Raw genomic sequence first — 23,382 nt, forward strand, 5'->3', positions numbered from 1 at the left:
TTTACAGACTGTGTTTTTGGCAGTTTTTTTTGGCCGTGGGAAAAAAGCCCAAAGTCCTGTGTCCAAAAACTGAAAATCAGGTCATGTCAGACTCTATACAGTCTTAGACCCTTTGGCCAGAGTGGAAGTTTTGGAGGAACTACATTTCTACAGGTCGCAGGAGTGTGAATATTTCATTTGTCGTTTGGGCTCCCAAGACGAGCGGAAGGACGAGGGTACATTAGTATGTCTTATTAGATGTTAACTTTATTTGTGAGGTTTATGTTATGGGACAGTAGAAAAATGAAAAAAAAATCAGAAAACAGTCGTATTCCAGCTGAATGCGCACAAAAACAGACAAAAATAGAAAAACACATTCAAACAGTGAAATCATTGCAAAATCAAACACTGAGGGTACCGAAGAATATCTTATAAGATTTTAACTTTATTTGTGAGGTTTATGTTATGGGACAGTAGAAAAATGAAAAAAAAAATCAGAAAACAGTCGTATTCCAGCTGAATGCGCACAAAAACAGACAAAAATAGAAAAACACATTCAAACAGTGAAATCATTGCAAAATCAAACACTGAAGGTAGATAACTATATCTTATGAGATGTTAACTTTATTTGTCAGGTTTATGTTATGGGACAGTAAAAAAATGAAAAAAATCAGAAAACAGCCGTATCCTTGCTGAATGCACACAAAAACAGAGACAAATAGAAAAACACATCCAAACAGTGAAATCATTGCAAAATCAAACACTGAGGGTACCGAAGAATATCTTATAAGATTTTAACTTTATTTGTGAGGTTTATGTTATGGGACAGTAGAAAAATGAAAAATAATCAGAAAACAGCCGTATTCCAGCTGAATGCGCACAAAAACAGACACAAATAGAAAAACACATCCAAACAGTGAAATCATTATAAATTCAAACACTGAGGGTACATCAATATACCTTATAAGATGTTAACTTCATATTATAGGACAGTAGAAAAAAGATTAAAATACCCTCGATCAGCCTTAGTCCCTGATACACATACGGAAAAATCAGACTCCTGGCTTAATGCCTTTAGGAATTATTACAAAAAACACACCCGAACAGCTGACCATTGACCTTTCCGAAGGTTGCACAGGTCTGAAACTCTGCACCCGGGATAAGCCTGAATCCCTGATACACATACGGAAAAATCAGACTCCTGGCTCAATGCCTTTAGGAATTATTACAAGAAACACACCCGAACGGCTGACCTTTGACCTTTCCGAAGGTTGCACAGGTCTGAAACTCGGCACCCTGGATCAGCCAGGAGTCCCTGATACACATACGGAGAAATCAGCATCCGGGCTCATTGCCTTTAGGAATTATTGAAGAAAAGACAGTTTCCCACCTTTCTTACGTTTGAATTTTACAGACTGTGTTTTTGGCATTTTTTTTTGGCCGTGGGAAAAAAGCCCAAAGTCCTGTGTCCAAAAACTGAAAATCAGGTCATGTCAGACTCTATACAGTCTTAGACCCTTTGGCCAGAGTGGAAGTTTTGGAGGAACTACATTTCTACAGGTCGCAGGAGTGTGAATATTTCATTTGTCGTTTGGGCTCCCAAGACGAGCGGAAGGACAAGGGTACATTAGTATGTCTTATTAGATGTTAACTTTATTTGTGAGGTTTATGTTATGGGACAGTAGAAAAATGAAAAAAAAATCAGAAAACAGTCGTATTCCAGCTGAATGCGCACAAAAACAGACAAAAATAGAAAAACACATTCAAACAGTGAAATCATTGCAAAATCAAACACTGAGGGTACCGAAGAATATCTTATAAGATTTTAACTTTATTTGTGAGGTTTATGTTATGGGACAGTAGAAAAATGAAAAAAAAAATCAGAAAACAGTCGTATTCCAGCTGAATGCGCACAAAAACAGACAAAAATAGAAAAACACATTCAAACAGTGAAATCATTGCAAAATCAAACACTGAAGGTAGATAACTATATCTTATGAGATGTTAACTTTATTTGTGAGGTTTATGTTATGGGACAGTAAAAAAATGAAAAAAATCAGAAAACAGCCGTATCCTTGCTGAATGCACACAAAAACAGAGACAAATAGAAAAACACATCCAAACAGTGAAATCATTGCAAAATCAAACACTGAGGGTACCGAAGAATATCTTATAAGATTTTAACTTTATTTGTGAGGTTTATGTTATGGGACAGTAGAAAAATGAAAAAAAATCAGAAAACAGCCGTATTCCAGCTGAATGCGCACAAAAACAGACACAAATAGAAAAACACATCCAAACAGTGAAATCATTATAAATTCAAACACTGAGGGTACATCAATATACCTTATAAGATGTTGACTTCATATTATAGGACAGTAGAAAAAAGATTAAAATACCCTCGATCAGCCTTAGTCCCTGATACACATACGGAAAAATCAGACTCCTGGCTTAATGCCTTTAGGAATTATTACAAAAAACACACCCGAACGGCTGACCTTTGACCTTTCCAAAGGTTGCACAGGTCTGAAACTTGGCACCCTGGATTAGCCTTAGTCCCTGATACACATACGGAAAAATCAGACTCCTGGCTTAATGCCTTTAGGAATTATTACAAAAAACACACCCGAACGGCTGACCATTGAACTTTCCGAAGGTTGCACCGGTCTGAAACTCGGCACCCTAGATCAGCCTTAGTCCCTGATACACATAAGGAAAAATTAGACTCCTGGCTCAATGCCTTTAGGAATTATTACAAAAAACACACCCGAACGACTGACCTTTGACCTTTCCAAAAGTTGCACGGGTCTGAAACTCGGCACCCTGGATTAGCCTTAGTCCCTGATACACATACGGAAAAATCAGACTCCTGGCTTAATGCCTTTAGGAATTATTACAAAAAACAAACCCGAACGGCTGACCATTGACCTTTCCGAAGGTTGCACAGGTCTGAAACTCTGCACCCGGGATAAGCCTAAATCCCTGATACACATACGGAAAAATCAGACTCCTGGCGCAATGCCTTTAGGAATTATTACAAAAAACACACCCGAACGGCTGACCTTTGACCTTTCCGAAGGTTGCACAGGTCTGAAACTCGGCACCCTGGATCAGCCAGGAGTCCCTGATACACATACGGAGAAATAATCATCCGGGCTCATTGCCTTCAGGAATTATTGAAGAAAAGACAGTTTCCCACCTTTCTTACGTTTGAATTTTACAGACTGTGTTTTTGGCAGTTTTTTTTGGCCAGGGGGAAAAAAGCCCAAAGTCCTGTGTCCAAAAACTGAAAATCAGGTCATGTCAGACTCTATACAGTCTTAGACCCTTTGGCCAGAGTGGAAGTTTTGGAGGAACTACATTTCTACAGGTCGCAGGAGTGTGAATATTTCATTTGTCGTTTGGGCTCCCAAGACGAGCGGAACGACGAGGGTACATTAGAATGTCTTATTAGATGTTAACTTTATTTGTGAGGTTTATGTTATGGGACAGTAGAAAAATGAAAAAAAATCAGAAAACAGCCGTATCCCTGCTGAATGCACACAAAAACAGAGACAAATAGAAAAACACATCCGAACAGTGAAATCATTGCAAAATCAAACACTGAGGGTACCGAAGAATATCTTATAAGATGTTAACTTTATTTGTGAGGTTTATGTTATGGGACAGTAGAAAAATGAAAAAAAATCAGAAAACAGTCGTATTCCAGCTGAATGCGCACAAAAACAGACAAAAATATAAAAACACATTCAAACAGTGAAATCATTGCAAAATCAATCACTGAAGGTATATATACCTATATCTTATGAGATTTTAACTTTATTTGTGAGGTTTATGTTATGGGACAGTAGAAAAATGAAAAAAAAATCAGAAAACAGTCGTATTCCAGCTGAATGCGCACAAAAACAGACAAAAATAGAAAAACACATTCAAACAGTGAAATCATTGCAAAATCAAACACTGGAGGTATATAACTATATCTTATAAGATTTTAACTTTATTTGTGAGGTTCATGTTATGGGACAGTAGAAAAATGAAAAAAAATCCGAAAACAGTCGTATTCCAGCTGAATGCGCACAAAAAAAGACACAAATAGAAAAACACATCCAAACAGTGAAATCATTATAAATTCAAACACTGAGGGTACATCAATATACCTTATAAGATGTTAATTTCATATTATAGGACAGTAGAAAAAAGATTAAAATACCCTCGATCAGCCTTAGTCCCTGATACACATACAGAAAAATCAGACTCCTGGCTTAATCCCTTTAGGAATTATTACAAAAAACACACCCGAACGGCTGACCTTTGACCTTTCCAAAGGTTGCACAGGTCTGAAACTCGGCACCCTGGATTAGCCTTAGTCCCTGATACACATACGGAAAAATCAGACTCCTGGCTTAATGCCTTTAGGAATTATTACAAAAAACACACCCGAACAGCTGACCATTGACCTTTCCGAAGGTTGCACAGGTCTGAAACTCTGCATCCGGGATAAGCCTGAATCCCTGATACACATACGGAAAAATCAGACTCCTGGCTCAATGCCTTTAGGAATTATTACAAGAAACACACCCGAACGGCTGACCTTTGACCTTTCCGAAGGTTGCACAGGTCTGAAACTCGGCACCCTGGATCAGCCAGGAGTCCCTGATACACATACGGAGAAATCAGCATCCGGGCTCATTGCCTTTAGGAATTATTGAAGAAAAGACAGTTTCCCACCTTTCTTACGTTTGAATTTTACAGACTGTGTTTTTGGCAGTTTTTTTTGGCCGTGGGAAAAAAGCCCAAAGTCCTGTGTCCAAAAACTGAAAATCAGGTCATGTCAGACTCTATACAGTCTTAGACCCTTTGGCCAGAGTGGAAGTTTTGGAGGAACTACATTTCTACAGGTCGCAGGAGTGTGAATATTTCATTTGTCGTTTGGGCTCCCAAGACGAGCGGAAGGACGAGGGTACATTAGTATGTCTTATTAGATGTTAACTTTATTTGTGAGGTTTATGTTATGGGACAGTAGAAAAATGAAAAAAAAATCAGAAAACCGTCGTATTCCAGCTGAATGCGCACAAAAACAGACAAAAATAGAAAAACACATTCAAACAGTGAAATCATTGCAAAATCAAACACTGAGGGTACCGAAGAATATCTTATAAGATTTTAACTTTATTTGTGAGGTTTATGTTATGGGACAGTAGAAAAATGAAAAAAAAAATCAGAAAACAGTCGTATTCCAGCTGAATGCGCACAAAAACAGACAAAAATAGAAAAACACATTCAAACAGTGAAATCATTGCAAAATCAAACACTGAAGGTAGATAACTATATCTTATGAGATGTTAACTTTATTTGTCAGGTTTATGTTATGGGACAGTAAAAAAATGAAAAAAATCAGAAAACAGCCGTATCCTTGCTGAATGCACACAAAAACAGAGACAAATAGAAAAACACATCCAAACAGTGAAATCATTGCAAAATCAAACACTGAGGGTACCGAAGAATATCTTATAAGATTTTAACTTTATTTGTGAGGTTTATGTTATGGGACAGTAGAAAAATGAAAAAAAATCAGAAAACAGCCGTATTCCAGCTGAATGCGCACAAAAACAGACACAAATAGAAAAACACATCCAAACAGTGAAATCATTATAAATTCAAACACTGAGGGTACATCAATATACCTTATAAGATGTTGACTTCATATTATAGGACAGTAGAAAAAAGATTAAAATACCCTCGATCAGCCTTAGTCCCTGATACACATACGGAAAAATCAGACTCCTGGCTTAATGCCTTTAGGAATTATTACAAAAAACACACCCGAACGGCTGACCTTTGACCTTTCCAAAGGTTGCACAGGTCTGAAACTTGGCACCCTGGATTAGCCTTAGTCCCTGATACACATACGGAAAAATCAGACTCCTGGCTTAATGCCTTTAGGAATTATTACAAGAAACACACCCGAACGGCTGACCTTTGACCTTTCCGAAGGTTGCACAGGTCTGAAACTCGGCACCCTGGATCAGCCAGGAGTCCCTGATACACATACGGAGAAATCAGCATCCGGGCTCATTGCCTTTAGGAATTATTGAAGAAAAGACAGTTTCCCACCTTTCTTACGTTTGAATTTTACAGACTGTGTTTTTGGCATTTTTTTTTGGCCGTGGGAAAAAAGCCCAAAGTCCTGTGTCCAAAAACTGAAAATCAGGTCATGTCAGACTCTATACAGTCTTAGACCCTTTGGCCAGAGTGGAAGTTTTGGAGGAACTACATTTCTACAGGTCGCAGGAGTGTGAATATTTCATTTGTCGTTTGGGCTCCCAAGACGAGCGGAAGGACGAGGGTACATTAGTATGTCTTATTAGATGTTAACTTTATTTGTGAGGTTTATGTTATGGGACAGTAGGAAAATGAAAAAAAAATCAGAAAACAGTCGTATTCCAGCTGAATGCGCACAAAAACAGACAAAAATAGAAAAACACATTCAAACAGTGAAATCATTGCAAAATCAAACACTGAGGGTACCGAAGAATATCTTATAAGATTTTAACTTTATTTGTGAGGTTTATGTTATGGGACAGTAGAAAAATGAAAAAAAAAATCAGAAAACAGTCGTATTCCAGCTGAATGCGCACAAAAACAGACAAAAATAGAAAAACACATTCAAACAGTGAAATCATTGCAAAATCAAACACTGAAGGTAGATAACTATATCTTATGAGATGTTAACTTTATTTGTGAGGTTTATGTTATGGGACAGTAAAAAAATGAAAAAAATCAGAAAACAGCCGTATCCTTGCTGAATGCACACAAAAACAGAGACAAATAGAAAAACACATCCAAACAGTGAAATCATTGCAAAATCAAACACTGAGGGTACCGAAGAATATCTTATAAGATTTTAACTTTATTTGTGAGGTTTATGTTATGGGACAGTAGAAAAATGAAAAAAAATCAGAAAACAGCCGTATTCCAGCTGAATGCGCACAAAAACAGACACAAATAGAAAAACACATCCAAACAGTGAAATCATTATAAATTCAAACACTGAGGGTACATCAATATACCTTATAAGATGTTGACTTCATATTATAGGACAGTAGAAAAAAGATTAAAATACCCTCGATCAGCCTTAGTCCCTGATACACATACGGAAAAATCAGACTCCTGGCTTAATGCCTTTAGGAATTATTACAAAAAACACACCCGAACGGCTGACCTTTGACCTTTCCAAAGGTTGCACAGGTCTGAAACTTGGCACCCTGGATTAGCCTTAGTCCCTGATACACATACGGAAAAATCAGACTCCTGGCTTAATGCCTTTAGGAATTATTACAAAAAACACACCCGAACGGCTGACCATTGACCTTTCCGAAGGTTGCACCGGTCTGAAACTCGGCACCCTAGATCAGCCTTAGTCCCTGATACACATAAGGAAAAATTAGACTTCTGGCTCAATGCCTTTAGGAATTATTACAAAAAACACACCCGAACGGCTGACCTTTGACCTTTCCAAAAGTTGCACGGGTCTGAAACTCGGCACCCTGGATTAGCCTTAGTCCCTGATACACATACGGAAAAATCAGACTCCTGGCTTAATGCCTTTAGGAATTATTACAAAAAACAAACCCGAACGGCTGACCATTGACCTTTCCGAAGGTTGCACAGGTCTGAAACTCTGCACACGGGATAAGCCTAAATCCCTGATACACATACGGAAAAATCAGACTCCTGGCGCAATGCCTTTAGGAATTATTACAAAAAACACACCCGAACGGCTGACCTTTGACCTTTCCGAAGGTTGCACAGGTCTGAAACTCGGCACCCAAGACGAGCGGAACGACGAGGGTACATTAGAATGTCTTATTAGATGTTAACTTTATTTGTGAGGTTTATGTTATGGGACAGTAGAAAAATGAAAAAAAATCAGAAAACAGCCGTATCCCTGCTGAATGCGCACAAAAACAGAGACAAATAGAAAAACACATCCAAACAGTGAAATCATTGCAAAATCAAACATTGAGGGTACCGAAGAATATCTTATAAGATTTTAACTTTATTTGTGAGGTTTATGTTATGGGACAGTAGAAAAATGAAAAAAAATCAGAAAACAGTCGTATTCCAGCTTAATGCGCACAAAAACAGACAAAAATAGAAAAACACATTCAGTGAAATCATTGCAAAATCAATCACTGAAGGTATATATACCTATATCTTATGAGATTTTAACTTTATTTGTGAGGTTTATGTTATGGGACAGTAGAAAAATGAAAAAAAAATCAGAAAACAGTCGTATTCCAGCTGAATGCGCACAAAAACAGACAAAAATAGAAAAACACATTCAAACAGTGAAATCATTGCAAAATCAAACACTGGAGGTATATAACTATATCTTATAAGATTTTAACTTTATTTGTGAGGTTCATGTTATGGGACAGTAGAAAAATGAAAAAAAATCCGAAAACAGTCGTATTCCAGCTGAATGCGCACAAAAAAAGACACAAATAGAAAAACACATCCAAACAGTGAAATCATTATAAATTCAAACACTGAGGGTACATCAATATACCTTATAAGATGTTAATTTCATATTATAGGACAGTAGAAAAAAGATTAAAATACCCTCGATCAGCCTTAGTCCCTGATACACATACAGAAAAATCAGACTCCTGGCTTAATCCCTTAAGGAATTATTACCTAAAACACACCCGAACGGCTGACCTTTGACCTTTCCAAAGGTTGCACAGGTCTGAAACTCGGCACCCTGGATTAGCCTTAGTCCCTGATACACATACGGAAAAATCAGACTCCTGGCTTAATGCCTATAGGAATTATTACAAAAAACACACCCGAACGGCTGACCATTGACCTTTCCGAAGGTTGCACAGGTCTGAAACTCTGCACCCGGGATAAGCCTGAATCCCTGATACACATACGGAAAAATCAGACTCCTGGCTCAATGCCTTTAGGAATTATTACAAGAAACACACCCGAACGGCTGACCTTTGACCTTTCCGAAGGTTGCACAGGTCTGAAACTCAGCACCCTGGATCAGCCAGGAGTCCCTGATACACATACGGAGAAATCAGCATCCGGGCTCATTGCCTTTAGGAATTATTGAAGAAAAGACAGTTTCCCACCTTTCTTACGTTTGAATTTTACAGACTGTGTTTTTGGCAGTTTTTTTTGGCCAGGGGGAAAAAAGCCCAAAGTCCTGTGTCCAAAAACTGAAAATCAGGTCATGTCAGACTCTATACAGTCTTAGACCCTTTGGCCAGAGTGGAAGTTTTGGAGGAACTACATTTCTACAGGTCGCAGGAGTGTGAATATTTCATTTGTCGTTTGGGCTCCCAAGACGAGCGGAAGGACGAGGGTACATTAGTATGTCTTATTAGATGTTAACTTTATTTGTGAGGTTTATGTTATGGGACAGTAGAAAAATGAAAAAAAATCAGAAAACAGCCGTATCCCTGCTGAATGTGCACAAAAACAGAGACAAATAGAAAAACACATCCAAACAGTGAAATCATTGCAAAATCAAACACTGAGGGTACCGAAGAATATCTTATAAGATTTTAACTTTATTTTTGAGGTTTATGTTATGGGACAGTAGAAAAATGAAAAAAAAATCAGAAAACAGTCGTATTCCAGCTGAATGCGCACAAAAACAGACAAAAATAGAAAAACACATTCAAACAGTGAAATCATTGCAAAATCAAACACTGAAGGTAGATAACTATATCTTATGAGATGTTAACTTTATTTGTGAGGTTTATGTTATGGGACAATAAAAAAATGAAAAAAATCAGAAAACAGCCATATCCCTGCTGAATGCACACAAAAACAGAGACAAATAGAAAAACACATACAAACAGTGAAATCATTGCAAAATCAAACACTGAGGGTACCGGAGAATATCTTATAAGATTTTAACTTTATTTGTGAGGTTTATGTTATGGGACAGTAGAAAAATTAAAAAAAATCAGAAAACAGCCGTATTCCAGCTGAATGCGCACAAAAATAGACAAAAATAGAAAAACACATCCAAACAGTGAAATCATTATAAATTCAAACACTGAGGGTACATCAATATACCTTATAAGATGTTAACTTCATATTAAAGGACAGTAGAAAAAAGATTAAAATACCCTCGATCAGCCTTAGTCCCTGATACACATACGGAAAAATCAGACTCCTGGCTCAATGCCTTTAGGAATTATTACAAAAAACACACCCGAACGGCTGACCTTTGACCTTTCCGAAGGTTACACAGGTCTGAAACTCGGCGCCCTAGATTAAGCTTAGTCCCTGATACACATACCAAAAAATCAGACTCCTGGCTCAATGCCTTTAGGAATTATTACAAAAAACACACCCGAACGGCTGACCATTGACCTTTCCGAAGGTTGCACCGGTCTGAAACTCGGCACCCTAGATCAGCCTTAGTCCCTGATACACATAAGGAAAAATTAGACTCCTGGCTCAATGCCTTTAGGAATTATTACAAAAAACACACCCGAACGGCTGACCTTTGACCTTTCCGAAGGTTGCACAGGTCTGAAACTCGGCACCCTGGATCAGCCAGGAGTCCCTGATACACATACGGAGAAATAATCATCCGGGCTCATTGCCTTCAGGAATTATTGAAGAAAAGACAGTTTCCCACCTTTCTTACGTTTGAATTTTACAGACTGTGTTTTTGGCAGTTTTTTTTGGCCAGGGGGAAAAAAGCCCAAAGTCCTGTGTCCAAAAACTGAAAATCAGGTCATGTCAGACTCTATACAGTCTTAGACCCTTTGGCCAGAGTGGAAGTTTTGGAGGAACTACATTTCTACAGGTCGCAGGAGTGTGAATATTTCATTTGTCGTTTGGGCTCCCAAGACAAGCGGAACGACGAGGGTACATTAGAATGTCTTATTAGATGTTAACTTTATTTGTGAGGTTTATGTTATGGGACAGTAGAAAAATGAAAAAAAATCAGAAAACAGCCGTATCCCTGCTGAATGCGCACAAAAACAGAGACAAATAGAAAAACACATCCAAACAGTGAAATCATTGCAAAATCAAACACTGAGGGTACCGAAAAATATCTTATAAGATGTTAACTTTATTTGTGAGGTTTATGTTATGGGACAGTAGAAAAAGGAAAAAAAATCAGAAAACAGTCGTATTCCAGCTGAATGCGCACAAAAACAGACAAAAATATAAAAACACATTCAAACAGTGAAATCATTGCAAAATCAATCACTGAAGGTATATATACCTATATCTTATGAGATTTTAACTTTATTTGTGAGGTTTATGTTATGGGACAGTAGAAAAATGAAAAAAAAATCAGAAAACAGTCGTATTCCAGCTGAATGCGCACAAAAACAGACAAAAATAGAAAAACACATTCAAACAGTGAAATCATTGCAAAATCAAACACTGGAGGTATATAACTATATCTTATAAGATTTTAACTTTATTTGTGAGGTTCATGTTATGGGACAGTAGAAAAATGAAAAAAAATCAGAAAACAGCCGTATTCCAGCTGAATGCGCACAAAAACAGACAAAAATAGAAAAACACATCCAAACAGTGAAATCATTATAAATTCAAACACTGAGGGTACATCAATATACCTTATAAGATGTTAACTTCATATTAAAGGACAGTAGAAAAAAGATTAAAATACCCTCGATCAGCCTTAGTCCCTGATACACATACGGAAAAATCAGACTCCTGGCTCAATGCCTTTAGGAATTATTACAAAAAACACACCCGAACGGCTGACCTTTGACCTTTCCGAAGGTTACACAGGTCTGAAACTCGGCGCCCTAGATTAAGCTTAGTCCCTGATACACATACCAAAAAATCAGACTCCTGGCTCAATGCCTTTAGGAATTATTACAAAAAACACACCCGAACGGCTGACCATTGACCTTTCCGAAGGTTGCACCGGTCTGAAACTCGGCACCCTAGATCAGCCTTAGTCCCTGATACACATAAGGAAAAATTAGACTCCTGGCTCAATGCCTTTAGGAATTATTACAAAAAACACACCCGAACGGCTGACCTTTGACCTTTCCGAAGGTTGCACAGGTCTGAAACTCGGCACCCTGGATCAGCCAGGAGTCCCTGATACACATACGGAGAAATAATCATCCGGGCTCATTGCCTTCAGGAATTATTGAAGAAAAGACAGTTTCCCACCTTTCTTACGTTTGAATTTTACAGACTGTGTTTTTGGCAGTTTTTTTTGGCCAGGGGGAAAAAAGCCCAAAGTCCTGTGTCCAAAAACTGAAAATCAGGTCATGTCAGACTCTATACAGTCTTAGACCCTTTGGCCAGAGTGGAAGTTTTGGAGGAACTACATTTCTACAGGTCGCAGGAGTGTGAATATTTCATTTGTCGTTTGGGCTCCCAAGACGAGCGGAACGACGAGGGTACATTAGAATGTCTTATTAGATGTTAACTTTATTTGTGAGGTTTATGTTATGGGACAGTAGAAAAATGAAAAAAAATCAGAAAACAGCCGTATCCCTGCTGAATGCGCACAAAAACAGAGACAAATAGAAAAACACATCCAAACAGTGAAATCATTGCAAAATCAAACACTGAGGGTACCGAAAAATATCTTATAAGATGTTAACTTTATTTGTGAGGTTTATGTTATGGGACAGTAGAAAAAGGAAAAAAAATCAGAAAACAGTCGTATTCCAGCTGAATGCGCACAAAAACAGACAAAAATATAAAAACACATTCAAACAGTGAAATCATTGCAAAATCAATCACTGAAGGTATATATACCTATATCTTATGAGATTTTAACTTTATTTGTGAGGTTTATGTTATGGGACAGTAGAAAAATGAAAAAAAAATCAGAAAACAGTCGTATTCCAGCTGAATGCGCACAAAAACAGACAAAAATAGAAAAACACATTCAAACAGTGAAATCATTGCAAAATCAAACACTGGAGGTATATAACTATATCTTATAAGATTTTAACTTTATTTGTGAGGTTCATGTTATGGGACAGTAGAAAAATGAAAAAAAATCCGAAAACAGTCGTATTCCAGCTGAATGCGCACAAAAAAAGACACAAATAGAAAAACACATCCAAACAGTGAAATCATTATAAATTCAAACACTGAGGGTACATCAATATACCTTATAAGATGTTAATTTCATATTATAGGACAGTAGAAAAAAGATTAAAATACCCTCGATCAGCCTTAGTCCCTGATACACATACAGAAAAATCAGACTCCTGGCTTAATCCCTTTAGGAATTATTACAAAAAACACACCCGAACGGCTGACCTTTGACCTTTCCAAAGGTTGCACAGGTCTGAAACTCGGCACCCTGGATTAGCCTTAGTCCCTGATACACATACGGAAAAATCAGACTCCTGGCTTAATGCCTTTAGGAATTATTACAAAAAACACACCCGAACAGCTGACCATTGACCTTTCCGAAGGTTGCACAGGTCTGAAACTCTGCACCCGGGATAAGCCTGAATCCCTGATACACATACGGAAAAATCAGACTCCTGGCTCAATGCCATTAGGAATTATTACAAGAAACACACCCGAACGGCTGACCTTTGACCTTTCCGAAGGTTGCACAGGTCTGAAACTCGGCACCCTGGATCAGCCAGGAGTCCCTGATACACATACGGAGAAATCAGCATCCGGGCTCATTGCCTTTAGGAATTATTGAAGAAAAGACAGTTTCCCACCTTTCTTACGTTTGAATTTTACAGACTGTGTTTTTGGCAGTTTTTTTTGGCCGTGGGAAAAAAGCCCAAAGTACGGTGTCCAAAAACTGAAAATCAGGTCATGTCAGACTCTATACAGTCTTAGACCCTTTGGCCAGAGTGGAAGTTTTGGAGGAACTACATTTCTACAGGTCGCAGGAGTGTGAATATTTCATTTGTCGTTTGGGCTCCCAAGACAAGCGGAAGGACGAGGGTACATTAGTATGTCTTATTAGATGTTAACTTTATTTGTGAGGTTTATGTTATGGGACAGTAGAAAAATGAAAAAAAAATCAGAAAACAGTCGTATTCCAGCTGAATGCGCACAAAAACAGACAAAAATAGAAAAACACATTCAAACAGTGAAATCATTGCAAAATCAAACACTGAGGGTACCGAAGAATATCTTATAAGATTTTAACTTTATTTGTGAGGTTTATGTTATGGGACAGTAGAAAAATGAAAAAAAAAATCAGAAAACAGTCGTATTCCAGCTGAATGCGCACAAAAACAGACAAAAATAGAAAAACACATTCAAACAGTGAAATCATTGCAAAATCAAACACTGAAGGTAGATAACTATATCTTATGAGATGTTAACTTTATTTGTGAGGTTTATGTTATGGGACAGTAAAAAAATGAAAAAAATCAGAAAACAGCCGTATCCTTGCTGAATGCACACAAAAACAGAGACAAATAGAAAAACACATCCAAACAGTGAAATCATTGCAAAATCAAACACTGAGGGTACCGAAGAATATCTTATAAGATTTTAACTTTATTTGTGAGGTTTATGTTATGGGACAGTAGAAAAATGAAAAAAAATCAGAAAACAGCCGTATTCCAGCTGAATGCGCACAAAAACAGACACAAATAGAAAAACACATCCAAACAGTGAAATCATTATAAATTCAAACACTGAGGGTACATCAATATACCTTATAAGATGTTGACTTCATATTATAGGACAGAAAAAAAAAGATTAAAATACCCTCGATCAGCCTTAGTCCCTGATACACATACGGAAAAATCAGACTCCTGGCTTAATGCCTTTAGGAATTATTACAAAAAACACACCCGAACGGCTGACCTTTGACCTTTCCAAAGGTTGCACAGGTCTGAAACTTGGCACCCTGGATTAGCCTTAGTCCCTGATACACATACGGAAAAATCAGACTCCTGGCTTAATGCCTTTAGGAATTATTACAAAAAACACACCCGAATGGCTGACCATTGACCTTTCCGAAGGTTGCACCGGTCTGAAACTCGGCACCCTAGATCAGCCTTAGTCCCTGATACACATAAGGAAAAATTAGACTCCTGGCTCAATGCCTTTAGGAATTATTACAAAAAACACACCCGAACGACTGACCTTTGACCTTTCCAAAAGTTGCACGGGTCTGAAACTCGGCACCCTGGATTAGCCTTAGTCCCTGATACACATACGGAAAAATCAGACTCCTGGCTTAATGCCTTTAGGAATTATTACAAAAAACAAACCCGAACGGCTGACCATTGACCTTTCCGAAGGTTGCACAGGTCTGAAACTCTGCACCCGGGATAAGCCTAAATCCCTGATACACATACGGAAAAATCAGACTCCTGGCGCAATGCCTATAGGAATTATTACAAAAAACACACCCCGAACGGCTGACCTTTGACCTTTCCGAAGGTTGCACAGGTCTGAAACTCGGCACCCTGGATCAGCCAGGAGTCCCTGATACACATACGGAGAAATAATCATCCGGGCTCATTGCCTTCAGGAATTATTGAAGAAAAGACAGTTTCCCACCTTTCTTACGTTTGAATTTTACAGACTGTGTTTTTGGCAGTTTTTTTTGGCCAGGGGGAAAAAAGCCCAAAGTCCTGTGTCCAAAAACTGAAAATCAGGTCATGTCAGACTCTATACAGTCTTAGACCCTTTGGCCAGAGTGGAAGTTTTGGAGGAACTACATTTCTACAGGTCGCAGGAGTGTGAATATTTCATTTGTCGTTTGGGCTCCCAAGACGAGCGGAACGACGAGGGTACATTAGAATGTCTTATTAGATGTTAACTTTATTTGTGAGGTTTATGTTATGGGACAGTAGAAAAATGAAAAAAAATCAGAAAACAGCCGTATCCCTGCTGAATGCGCACAAAAACAGAGACAAATAGAAAAACACATCCAAACAGTGAAATCATTGCAAAATCAAACACTGAGGGTACCGAAGAATATCTTATAAGATGTTAACTTTATTTGTGAGGTTTATGTTATGGGACAGTAGAAAAATGAAAAAAAATCAGAAAACAGTCGTATTCCAGCTGAATGCGCACAAAAACAGACAAAAATATAAAAACACATTCAAACAGTGAAATCATTGCAAAATCAATCACTGAAGGTATATATACCTATATCTTATGAGATTTTAACTTTATTTGTGAGGTTTATGTTATGGGACAGTAGAAAAATGAAAAAAAAATCAGAAAACAGTCGTATTCCAGCTGAATGTGCACAAAAACAGACAAAAATAGAAAAACACATTCAAACAGTGAAATCATTGCAAAATCAAACACTGGAGGTATATAACTATATCTTATAAGATTTTAACTTTATTTGTGAGGTTCATGTTATGGGACAGTAGAAAAATGAAAAAAAATCAGAAAACAGTCGTATTCCAGCTGAATGCGCACAAAAAAAGCCACAAATAGAAAAACACATCCAAACAGTGAAATCATTATAAATTCAAACACTGAGGGTACATCAATATACCTTATAAGATGTTAATTCCATATTATAGGACAGTAGAAAAAAGATTAAAATACCCTCGATCAGCCTTAGTCCCTGATACACATACAGAAAAATCAGACTCCTGGCTTAATCCCTTTAGGAATTATTACAAAAAACACACCCGAACGGCTGACCTTTGACCTTTCCAAAGGTTGCACAGGTCTGAAACTCGGCACCCTGGATTAGCCTTAGTCCCTGATACACATACGGAAAAATCAGACTCCTGGCTTAATGCCTTTAGGAATTATTACAAAAAACACACCCGAACAGCTGACCATTGACCTTTCCGAAGGTTGCACAGGTCTGAAACTCTGCACCCGGGATAAGCCTGAATCCCTGATACACATACGGAAAAATCAGACTCCTGGCTCAATGCCTTTAGGAATTATTACAAGAAACACACCCGAACGGCTGACCTTTGACCTTTCCGAAGGTTGCACAGGTCTGAAACTCGGCACCCTGGATCAGCCAGGAGTCCCTGATACACATACGGAGAAATCAGCATCCGGGCTCATTGCCTTTAGGAATTATTGAAGAAAAGACAGTTTCCCACCTTTCTTACGTTTGAATTTTACAGACTGTGTTTTTGGCATTTTTTTTTGGCCGTGGGAAAAAAGCCCAAAGTCCTGTGTCCAAAAACTGAAAATCAGGTCATGTCAGACTCTATACAGTCTTAGACCCTTTGGCCAGAGTGGAAGTTTTGGAGGAACTACATTTCTACAGGTCGCAGGAGTGTGAATATTTCATTTGTCGTTTGGGCTCCCAAGACGAGCGGAAGGACGAGGGTACATTAGTATGTCTTATTAGATGTTAACTTTATTTGTGAGGTTTATGTTATGGGACAGTAGAAAAATGAAAAAAAAATCAGAAAACAGTCGTATTCCAGCTGAATGCGCACAAAAACAGACAAAAATAGAAAAACACATTCAAACAGTGAAATCATTGCAAAATCAAACACTGAGGGTACCGAAGAATATCTTATAAGATTTTAACTTTATTTGTGAGGTTTATGTTATGGGACAGTAGAAAAATGAAAAAAAAAATCAGAAAACAGTCGTATTCCATCTGAATGCGCACAAAAACAGACAAAAATAGAAAAACACATTCAAACAGTGAAATCATTGCAAAATCAAACACTGAAGGTAGATAACTATATCTTATGATATGTTAACTTTATTTGTGAGGTTTATGTTATGGGACAGTAAAAAAATGAAAAAAATCAGAAAACAGCCGTATCCTTGCTGAATGCACACAAAAACAGAGACAAATAGAAAAACACATCCAAACAGTGAAATCATTGCAAAATCAAACACTGAGGGTACCGAAGAATATCTTATAAGATTTTAACTTTATTTGTGAGGTTTATGTTATGGGACAGTAGAAAAATGAAAAAAAATCAGAAAACAGCCGTATTCCAGCTGAATGCGCACAAAAACAGACACAAATAGAAAAACACATCCAAACAGTGAAATCATTATAAATTCAAACACTGAGGGTACATCAATATACCTTATAAGATGTTGACTTCATATTATAGGACAGTAGAAAAAAGATTAAAATACCCTCGATCAGCCTTAGTCCCTGATACACATACGGAAAAATCAGACTCCTGGCTTAATGCCTTTAGGAATTATTACAAAAAACACACCCGAACGGCTGACCTTTGACCTTTCCAAAGGTTGCACAGGTCTGAAACTTGGCACCCTGGATTAGCCTTAGTCCCTGATACACATACGGAAAAATCAGACTCCTGGCTTAATGCCTTTAGGAATTATTACAAAAAACACACCCGAACGGCTGACCATTGACCTTTCCGAAGGTTGCACCGGTCTGAAACTCGGCACCCTAGATCAGCCTTAGTCCCTGATACACATAAGGAAAAATTAGACTCCTGGCTCAATGCCTTTAGGAATTATTACAAAAAACACACCCGAACGGCTGACCTTTGACCTTTCCAAAAGTTGCACGGGTCTGAAACTCGGCACCCTGGATTAGCCTTAGTCCCTGATACACATACGGAAAAATCAGACTCCTGGCTTAATGCCTTTAGGAATTATTACAAAAAACAAACCCGAACGGCTGACCATTGACCTTTCCGAAGGTTGCACAGGTCTGAAACTCTGCACCCGGGATAAGCCTAAATCCCTGATACACATACGGAAAAATCAGACTCCTGGCGCAATGCCTTTAGGAATTATTACAAAAAACACACCCGAACGGCTGACCTTTGACCTTTCCGAAGGTTGCACAGGTCTGAAACTCGGCACCCTGGATCAGCCAGGAGTCCCTGATACACATACGGAGAAATAATCATCCGGGCTCATTGCCTTCAGGAATTATTGAAGAAAAGACAGTTTCCCACCTTTCTTACGTTTGAATTTTACAGACTGTGTTTTTGGCAGTTTTTTTTGGCCAGGGGGAAAAAAGCCCAAAGTCCTGTGTCCAAAAACTGAAAATCAGGTCATGTCAGACTCTATACAGTCTTAGACCCTTTGGCCAGAGTGGAAGTTTTGGAGGAACTACATTTCTACAGGTCGCAGGAGTGTGAATATTTCATTTGTCGTTTGGGCTCCCAAGACGAGCGGAACGACGAGGGTACATTAGAATGTCTTATTAGATGTTAACTTTATTTGTGAGGTTTATGTTATGGGACAGTAGAAAAATGAAAAAAAATCAGAAAACAGCCGTATCCCTGCTGAATGCGCACAAAAACAGAGACAAATAGAAAAACACATCCAAACAGTGAAATCATTGCAAAATCAAACACTGAGGGTACCGAAGAATATCTTATAAGATGTTAACTTTATTTGTGAGGTTTATGTTATGGGACAGTAGAAAAATGAAAAAAAATCAGAAAACAGTCGTATTCCAGCTGAATGCGCACAAAAACAGACAAAAATATAAAAACACATTCAAACAGTGAAATCATTGCAAAATCAATCACTGAAGGTATATATACCTATATCTTATGAGATTTTAACTTTATTTGTGAGGTTTATGTTATGGGACAGTAGAAAAATGAAAAAAAAATCAGAAAACAGTCGTATTCCAGCTGAATGTGCACAAAAACAGACAAAAATAGAAAAACACATTCAAACAGTGAAATCATTGCAAAATCAAACACTGGAGGTATATAACTATATCTTATAAGATTTTAACTTTATTTGTGAGGTTCATGTTATGGGACAGTAGAAAAATGAAAAAAAATCAGAAAACAGTCGTATTCCAGCTGAATGCGCACAAAAAAAGCCACAAATAGAAAAACACATCCAAACAGTGAAATCATTATAAATTCAAACACTGAGGGTACATCAATATACCTTATAAGATGTTAATTCCATATTATAGGACAGTAGAAAAAAGATTAAAATACCCTCGATCAGCCTTAGTCCCTGATACACATACAGAAAAATCAGACTCCTGGCTTAATCCCTTTAGGAATTATTACAAAAAACACACCCGAACGGCTGACCTTTGACCTTTCCAAAGGTTGCACAGGTCTGAAACTCGGCACCCTGGATTAGCCTTAGTCCCTGATACACATACGGAAAAATCAGACTCCTGGCTTAATGCCTTTAGGAATTATTACAAAAAACACACCCGAACAGCTGACCATTGACCTTTCCGAAGGTTGCACAGGTCTGAAACTCTGCACCCGGGATAAGCCTGAATCCCTGATACACATACGGAAAAATCAGACTCCTGGCTCAATGCCTTTAGGAATTATTACAAGAAACACACCCGAACGGCTGACCTTTGACCTTTCCGAAGGTTGCACAGGTCTGAAACTCGGCACCCTGGATCAGCCAGGAGTCCCTGATACACATACGGAGAAATCAGCATCCGGGCTCATTGCCTTTAGGAATTATTGAAGAAAAGACAGTTTCCCACCTTTCTTACGTTTGAATTTTACAGACTGTGTTTTTGGCATTTTTTTTTGGCCGTGGGAAAAAAGCCCAAAGTCCTGTGTCCAAAAACTGAAAATCAGGTCATGTCAGACTCTATACAGTCTTAGACCCTTTGGCCAGAGTGGAAGTTTTGGAGGAACTACATTTCTACAGGTCGCAGGAGTGTGAATATTTCATTTGTCGTTTGGGCTCCCAAGACGAGCGGAAGGACGAGGGTACATTAGTATGTCTTATTAGATGTTAACTTTATTTGTGAGGTTTATGTTATGGGACAGTAGAAAAATGAAAAAAAAATCAGAAAACAGTCGTATTCCAGCTGAATGCGCACAAAAACAGACAAAAATAGAAAAACACATTCAAACAGTGAAATCATTGCAAAATCAAACACTGAGGGTACCGAAGAATATCTTATAAGATTTTAACTTTATTTGTGAGGTTTATGTTATGGGACAGTAGAAAAATGAAAAAAAAAATCAGAAAACAGTCGTATTCCATCTGAATGCGCACAAAAACAGACAAAAATAGAAAAACACATTCAAACAGTGAAATCATTGCAAAATCAAACACTGAAGGTAGATAACTATATCTTATGATATGTTAACTTTATTTGTGAGGTTTATGTTATGGGACAGTAAAAAAATGAAAAAAATCAGAAAACAGCCGTATCCTTGCTGAATGCACACAAAAACAGAGACAAATAGAAAAACACATCCAAACAGTGAAATCATTGCAAAATCAAACACTGAGGGTACCGAAGAATATCTTATAAGATTTTAACTTTATTTGTGAGGTTTATGTTATGGGACAGTAGAAAAATGAAAAAAAATCAGAAAACAGCCGTATTCCAGCTGAATGCGCACAAAAACAGACACAAATAGAAAAACACATCCAAACAGTGAAATCATTATAAATTCAAACACTGAGGGTACATCAATATACCTTATAAGATGTTGACTTCATATTATAGGACAGTAGAAAAAAGATTAAAATACCCTCGATCAGCCTTAGTCCCTGATACACATACGGAAAAATCAGACTCCTGGCTTAATGCCTTTAGGAATTATTACAAAAAACACACCCGAACGGCTGACCTTTGACCTTTCCAAAGGTTGCACAGGTCTGAAACTTGGCACCCTGGATTAGCCTTAGTCCCTGATACACATACGGAAAAATCAGACTCCTGGCTTAATGCCTTTAGGAATTATTACAAAAAACACACCCGAACGGCTGACCATTGACCTTTCCGAAGGTTGCACCGGTCTGAAACTCGGCACCCTAGATCAGCCTTAGTCCCTGATACACATAAGGAAAAATTAGACTCCTGGCTCAATGCCTTTAGGAATTATTACAAAAAACACACCCGAACGGCTGACCTTTGACCTTTCCAAAAGTTGCACGGGTCTGAAACTCGGCACCCTGGATTAGCCTTAGTCCCTGATACACATACGGAAAAATCAGACTCCTGGCTTAATGCCTTTAGGAATTATTACAAAAAACAAACCCGAACGGCTGACCATTGACCTTTCCGAAGGTTGCACAGGTCTGAAACTCTGCACCCGGGATAAGCCTAAATCCCTGATACACATACGGAAAAATCAGACTCCTGGCGCAATGCCTTTAGGAATTATTACAAAAAACACACCCGAACGGCTGACCTTTGACCTTTCCGAAGGTTGCACAGGTCTGAAACTCGGCACCCTGGATCAGCCAGGAGTCCCTGATACACATACGGAGAAATAATCATCCGGGCTCATTGCCTTCAGGAATTATTGAAGAAAAGACAGTTTCCCACCTTTCTTACGTTTGAATTTTACAGACTGTGTTTTTGGCAGTTTTTTTTGGCCAGGGGGAAAAAAGCCCAAAGTCCTGTGTCCAAAAACTGAAAATCAGGTCATGTCAGACTCTATACAGTCTTAGACCCTTTGGCCAGAGTGGAAGTTTTGGAGGAACTACATTTCTACAGGTCGCAGGAGTGTGAATATTTCATTTGTCGTTTGGGCTCCCAAGACGAGCGGAACGACGAGGGTACATTAGAATGTCTTATTAGATGTTAACTTTATTTGTGAGGTTTATGTTATGGGACAGTAGAAAAATGAAAAAAAATCAGAAAACAGCCGTATCCCTGCTGAATGCGCACAAAAACAGAGACAAATAGAAAAACACATCCAAACAGTGAAATCATTGCAAAATCAAACACTGAGGGTACCGAAGAATATCTTATAAGATGTTAACTTTATTTGTGAGGTTTATGTTATGGGACAGTAGAAAAATGAAAAAAAATCAGAAAACAGTCGTATTCCAGCTGAATGCGCACAAAAACAGACAAAAATTTAAAAACACATTCAAACAGTGAAATCATTGCAAAATCAATCACTGAAGGTATATATACCTATATCTTATGAGATTTTAACTTTATTTGTGAGGTTTATGTTATGGGACAGTAGAAAAATGAAAAAAAAATCAGAAAACAGTCGTATTCCAGCTGAATGCGCACAAAAACAGACAAAAATAGAAAAACACATTCAAACAGTGAAATCATTGCAAAATCAAACACTGGAGGTATATAACTATATCTTATAAGATTTTAACTTTATTTGTGAGGTTCATGTTATGGGACAGTAGAAAAATGAAAAAAAATCCGAAAACAGTCGTATTCCAGCTGAATGCGCACAAAAAAAGACACAAATAGAAAAACACATCCAAACAGTGAAATCATTATAAATTCAAACACTGAGGGTACATCAATATACCTTATAAGATGTTAATTTCATATTATAGGACAGTAGAAAAAAGATTAAAATACCCTCGATCAGCCTTAGTCCCTGATACACATACAGAAAAATCAGACTCCTGGCTTAATCCCTTTAGGAATTATTACAAAAAACACACCCGAACGGCTGACCTTTGACCTTTCCAAAGGTTGCACAGGTCTGAAACTCGGCACCCTGGATTAGCCTTAGTCCCTGATACACATACGGAAAA

Source organism: Solea solea, chromosome 14 (assembly GCF_958295425.1).
Source record: "Solea solea chromosome 14, fSolSol10.1, whole genome shotgun sequence".
NCBI classification, from domain to species: domain Eukaryota; kingdom Metazoa; phylum Chordata; class Actinopteri; order Pleuronectiformes; family Soleidae; genus Solea; species Solea solea.